At 32.4% G+C, this 7,175-nt stretch overlaps 1 pseudogene; it reads right to left on the reverse strand.

Moving 5' to 3' along the window:
* Positions 1 to 2,240: 2,240 nt before the first annotated feature.
* Positions 2,241 to 4,307, reverse strand: LOC132629388 (premnaspirodiene oxygenase-like; annotated as a pseudogene).
* Between the last annotated feature and the right edge of the window lie 2,868 nt (positions 4,308 to 7,175).

A 7,175-nucleotide genomic window follows, 5' to 3' on the forward strand; every position in this document is an offset into this window, starting at 1 on the left:
TCTTCAAACTGGATTCATTTATTCAAACTTATTTGACTTAAGAGGTCTTCAAAACAGAGTAAATGTCAAAATAAAGGAACTTTCTAACCTGTTTTATATCTTCAACTCTCAAAACTTCAAATAAACAAGCATAAGCCTATAAAAGTTGATTAGTACTTCATTTTAGCCAAACAAGTTTTAATTTGACAACCAGCCTTACAGTAGCAACTTTTTGATTTCAAAAACCTTACAAACTACATTCCAAATCAGTTTTCCATCTTCTTAAACTTGCTCAGTCAAGTTGATAAGGTCAACAAGCTACTTAGTTTTCAATAAAATGAACATGTAACAGATTTCCAAAGTTTCAGGTTTACAAGCTAACTTCTAGTTAGTGACTTAAGGTTTTGAAATCATTTTTTCACATAAATGAGGATGCACAGTCTACAAGTCACATTAGAGGTCATTTACCCTATCATGTATCAGATTTTTAGCAACTTGACAACAAGAAAATGATGGACATAATCATCAAACTAAAACAGACCCCTCATTCATTTTAGGACCATGTCAAGACATCAAATACCTTAAACCACATCAAGAAAACAAACTAACAACTACCTTAAGGTATGGAATCAATTCCAGATACAAAAACAAAGAGGAAAAACAAATGAAAGTATAAACTCAACACCAAACAGACCCTGTCACCTATCTAAAGCTATTTCCAAAGCAAAACAATCCTTCAAACAGCATCGTGCCATCACTCAAACCATACTATAACTCAGAATCTATAAGTCCAACCTTCCATAGTCTAAAAAAAGCCAATAGAACAGTAAGCAGAGGTTTCAAATAACTCTTCCATAATCAAATAGCCATTTTTAGTTCTAAACTATATTAAACAACACTAGAAACATTCAAACAACTCCATCCCAATATACGAGTCAAATTCGAGATCAAAAAATACGAAAAGTTATTTTATTAAACTTTTCACTCCCCCTTTGAATATAAAGCCTCCGCACCCCCCACCCCCCACCCCCTCCTCTTGAAGTTTTTAAAGTATTTAAAATGAACCCCCAGTTTAAATAAAAGACCTTTTCCAAACCTTATACCTCACTTTTAAAAATAAATACATCTTTTTTTTTAAAACGTATTCGTCTAAAACCCTTTTTGTAAAATGATTTTTGACGAAAACAAAATTTATAATACGTCGTTTTGAAATACGAGCATTAATATAAGCCCAATATTGACATGGTTCCGGATAATATTTAGAAATGTGAAAAATGCGGTCAAAATGAGCCGTAATTCATACGTTGTTTCAATTAACAATTTTTTCGAGCTAGACGGAGCGGGATACGTATCTTCATTTCAGATTATATTTATGAAAGTAAATAACTCGTAATTTTCTTGCAATTGTAAATTTTTATGAAATAATAATAATTAAGATGCCAATTTCTGCACTTGCGGGAAACTCCTTGCCGAGGGCCTGTGCACCCCCGGGATTAGTCGGGGCTCAAAGAGACCCGAACACCCGGTGCTTAATCAAAAAAAAAAAAAAAGATGCCAATTTCTGCAATTTTCTCTGGATTTTTGAATTTCTTGATTTTTTAAGAGCATCCTTACTCCGTCTGGGACTCGGGAACTTTGAAAATTAAAATACGCATTTTATGAGGTGAAAAACCCCCAATGGCCTAAGATCAACTTTCCAACCAATAACCCAAAACGTTCCCAAATGCCTTAGGAACCGAATTGAATACCCTGCCAAGTCACAAACGATCATCAGGATCTCTCGGAATCGACAGAGTCCCGAAAAAGGTCCGTTTACCCAAAAATCAACTGTGGGTCCAACATTTTTCACTTAAAGGGTCAAATTTTTAAAAGTCACACTAAAACTCGCCCGATCATCTCGGAACCGTATTACCCATCCCTGCGGGTCAAAATCTCATAGGACTCGGGAAAAAGTCAACGGGTGTAAATGGGTAAAAAATACTATAACGACCGTTACAGATATTCTTTTTGAGACTAATTAAAAAACATATATGCTACATAAGTTGGTCGGAGCAAGTATTCAATAGTGAGTGATTTTTCCCTAAATGTAGTTGCCATAAGAGTTTCCTCAACAATGTTGGATATCTACTATCTAAAGCACTGTTTTGGTGTATAAATTTGTATTAGCCATTTAACTCCCAAACCATGTTGTAATAGGTTATATACAAGTTCATATTCATGGTTAATTATCAGTTGTTCAGTGTACAGGGTAATTATATAAACATGTTTTTAAGAAGCTCAGGGAAGGTACAAACTAGAATATAATATTAGAGGTAAAATTTAACAAAATATGTACAATGGTGGGGTTGCAAAACAAATATAAAATCACAATCCTTTATTAGTAAAAACAAAGTTCGATGTCATGACATCATTCTTAACAAGATTGATAAGGGGTCGCGATCAAGTATAAGTTATTCTTTCTAGCACAAGTTGCTCCAGCAGATTCAGTCAAATCCAAATCATTTGGATTGATTCCACTAGGAAGTTTCCAATCAAAATGATACAACAATTGAGCCAGTGGAAAAAATACATCAGCTAAACCAAATGATATTCCAGGGCACATCCTCCTTCCACTACCAAAGGGAAGATATTCAAAATTATTACCAACAAAATCCACGGAGTTCTGCTCAAATCTTTCAGGTTTAAAGCTTTCTGCATCATTCCAATATTTTGGGTCTCTTCCCATAGCCCACACATTAACCATAACCTTTGTTTTCAAAGGGATAGTATAGCCATTTATATCTGCTTCTTCCCTACATTCTCTTGGGAGCAAAAGGGGAAATGGAGGATGGATTCTGAAAGTTTCATTAATGACCAACTTTAGGTATTTCAACTTTTCGACATCATCTACGTCAAAAGTTTCTTTTTCTCTGAATGCGCTTCTTACCTCTGCTTGAGCTTTGGCTAGTACACTTAGATTCTTCATCAATTCCACCATGGCCCAATCAATTGTTGTTGATGAAGTTTCTGTTCCCGCACCAAACATGTCCTTCATTTATGAGCAAGTTACAATATTATTAAATTATCTCTCCCGTGCTATTTATACTGTACAAATGTTTTGACCAATTTTGACAAAATTATTTTCTTATATTAGACTTGTGCTACTAACTTTGTTCTACGTAGTTTGTAGGAACTTTTAAATTTTCAACACCAATTTTCTTTCATCATTGGATTTTCTATTATTTGATTATCACAGAAAAGTTAAGTTGCGGTGGTAAAAATAATTTCTTCACTCTAGTTTTGTAAATTTGGTCATAAAAGTACGATCACTAATTCTATTTAATTCACTCTAGGTACGTAGTCAGAAAAATATAATTATGCGATTTGAGAACATGAAGTGCACACTTAAATTAATAATAACAAGGAGGAGGAGGAGCAAGCGAAGGAAGAGAAAGTAGATTATGCGATATATTATACTTACAAAAATAATAGCTTTGATGTTGTCGTTGGTGATCGGAAATTGAAGGCCTCCCTCTTTCATTAGTCTTAGCAGTACGGCAATTAAACCTTCATGTCCTAATTCACCATTACGCTTATGCTCATTGATGATGTTTTCAAGAATGGCATCTAACTAATGGTGAACATCCATAATTTTACCCTTTGTTCCACATAGTACATGAAGAAATTTCAGTGATGGGAATATATCAGCTACATTAAATCCTTCAATTAAGACTGTCAATCTTTTAACCAGTGCTATAAGTTCATCTTGCTCCTTGAATACTTTCCCAAATGCTGATCTACAGGTCATAGAGCTTGCAAATTGAAAAATCCTTTTTGTTGTATTAACTGGCTCAGCAGAAGATGATCGAAAAAATTCTATCATATGAAGAACTTCATCTCGTCTAATAGAGCTGAATGACTTGACATTTTTGGCGCTAAGCAATTCCAAAAGACAAATTTTACGCATTTGTCTCCAGTAATCACCATAGGGCGAAAAGACAATGTCGGTCCCGTTATAACAAACAATCTTGGCAGCCTCAAGTATGGGCCTAGATCCAAGAGCAAGGTCATGAGTTTTTAGTACTTCTTTTGCCATATCTCAGGAGAAGTAACTACAACTGCAGAAACTTCACCTAGTTGAAGATGCATAATTGGTCCATATTTTTTGGCTAAATCTCTAAGGACACGGTGTGGAGGTCCACCTAGCAAATGAAACATGCTTCCAAGTAAAGGTAATTTCCATGGACCTGGAGGCAATCTTTTGGTTTGGCTATTGGAATTCTTCCATTTTGTTAACAAAAAGAGGAAAGAAACAAAAAGGAAATGGAAAAGAAATTGAAGAACTCCATATTTTGGGTTGTTTATTTGGCTTGATAGGTTATGGCTTGATAGGTTATGCAAAGTATTGTTGTATATGTCTTGGCTTTTATAGGCTTTTTGATTTGGCAAGAAAATGATATTTAATATGACAGATGAGTTTTTCATCAACTTTTGTTTATCAACATCTGGTCAGAAGTCGTTCACTTGACTTAAAGAACAATAATGAGGTAAGAAATTTTATTTTAATCGACTAACTATTGTGGAGCAAGATATGGGAAAATATCTGTCAAATGTGGCTAATGGAGTTTTGATTTTATTATAGTAGACAAGCCAAAAAAAAAAAAAGGGGGTCTTAGGTGCGGTTTCAAATGTGGCTGCTACTCCTACTTCTTATGGTAACAAGGCAGCATACGCCGTGCGCAACACTTTGAATTATAGTATATCTATACGTACGTAGTTGTGTTTGAGTAGTGATAATATATATATTTTGTATTACTAATAAACATACATAAGTTTGCACTGTTTATATATATATATATATATATATATATATATATACTATGTCCAAAACACGATTAATATAACATTGTAGTTTGTGCTCCGTATTCAAAACTTTATTATATTAGTGTTTGCTACGAATACAAAGTTGGCAAAAATTTATTAATACTTTTTAAAAGAGAAGACTTGTTTAAAAGGAAACTATTTTCCTCTTCTTGAGACAAAACAATAGCAATATTTAAGCATCAGTTGATACTTTGAATTTTAATTCGATTAATTTAAAGGTTTAAAATATTCTATTGTTAATGTATGTAGATTGGACCCAAACAATACTTATTATTTTTTATCAAATTTTGATTTGAATAATTCTAATTGAAATTATTAAATTAATTTTACATGTTTAAAACGAAACAAAGTAGAAATTTGATTTTCTATTTAAACGAAGAACTACTATTTTTTAATTTTTGGTAAATATTCTTTGTTTAGCTCATTTTACTTGTCATGTTGTCTTTTGCAAGAATTTTTAAGGAAACGTCAATTAGAATTATAATTTGACTAATTTACCATATTAATTATTTGATCTCCATTTAATATTATTTTTTCTTTTACCACATTAATCTCTTTTCACATTTATTAGAGTAAGGAAAAAAATGAAAAAGTAATTAGAATCTATCTTATTTTAAAATATAAATATTTTAAGTATATTTATTTTAGTAAACATAACAAATAAATGACATGGCGGAATAGCAAATACAACAGTTAAATATCTAGATTAGATCTCAGGCTAATATAAGAAAAGAAAAGAAATTGTATGATTTGACTACTTAACCTTTTGAAGAAAAGCAATAATATGGGATCCTTGTTTTTTATTGTACAATAATTTCATTTGCTTCCACTAGTGGGTTGATACGCATGTGGCAATGAATCCACCATTATTGACTTAATGAGGATACTTTGGGAATTATATGAATATTGTTTGTTTTTTTAATATGGGGTGCATGTTTTTTTTTTTTACGTTGCTTTTTTTTTAATATGGGGTCCACTTTTTAATATGGGATCCACTTTTTTTTTTTGATATTGCTTGATTTTTGTAATATGGGGTCCACTTTTTTTTTACATGAGTTTGGAGACGGTGGGGTCCACTTTGTTTCCCACCTTATTTTTTTTTAATATTGCTTGGTGTTTTTAGTATGGGTCTCACCTTATTTTTTTTATTGTTTGTTTTTTTAATATGGGGTGCACATTTTTTTTTTTGACGTTGCGTGTTTTTTTAATATGGGATCAACGTTTTTTTTTATATTGCTTGATTTTTGTAATATAGGGTCCACTTTTTTAACATGAGCTTGGAGACAATGGGGTCCACTTTTTTAACATGAGTTTGGAGACAGTGGGGTCCACTTTTTTCCCATCTTATTTTTTTTAATATTGTTTGGAGTTTTTAGTATGGGGCCCACTCTTTTTTTTTTAAGAGAGACTGACGACGAAGCATGGGTTTATATTTTATTGTAGAAGATAAAAAAAAAATGTTTTTAGCTGCGGTTTCAAATGTGGATGCTACTCATACTTCTTCTAGAACCGAGAATTTTTCAATGATGACACACGATTTGATGAATAGTCACTACAACAAACAAAAAAAAGGTTTTAGCTCGGTTTCTTTGGGGCAGTTTCTACAAACTGCCGCTAGATATTGATTTCCCGGCGGTTGACATAGCGGTTCAATAAGAGCCCATAAATTACATAATTTAGCGGCGGTTTTATTTTCATTTTTTAACGTTTTCGTAAGTTCCAATTTTTCTCGGCAGTTTGTTTGAACATAGTGGCAGCTTGGCCTTTTAAATAGTTACTTTTATAATTTTTCTACAACTTAAATATCCCAACAAGTGAAGCCCACAACTTAATAATTTAAACACTCCTACACAACCGTAATTTTCAGAAATTTCTACACACTCCTCGTACATACTCTCTCTACTGTACCTTAAACACTTCATAAGGAAATTTCTACAGCTGCTTCATATGGTTGAGAAATTTCTACTGTACCTTCTCCATCAAAGATTCTGCATAACGTATGTGAAAATTTCTCTCCTTCTCTTTTTCTGCAATTTCGAGATTTTTAAAACAATAACTTTCACATATATCCGAAATGTATGTGAAAATTCGCGAATGTGTTGATTGAATGCAGTGAATCTTTGTGATAATGAATGAGAAGTGATAATGCCGAATCTCTTAAATATTTTTAAATTCAATTCACATGATTGAAATAATGAACACCACTGATAAAATATCAATACATATTTATGAGATAGTCGAACACTCCTAGTTTTCTACAGAAGCATAATGGAACAAGTCAACAAGAATAAAAGAGCACTCTTAATATCATATCAAAACAACATGTAGATATT

Source organism: Lycium barbarum, chromosome 2 (assembly GCF_019175385.1).
Source record: "Lycium barbarum isolate Lr01 chromosome 2, ASM1917538v2, whole genome shotgun sequence".
Classification (NCBI taxonomy): Eukaryota; Viridiplantae; Streptophyta; class Magnoliopsida; order Solanales; family Solanaceae; genus Lycium; species Lycium barbarum.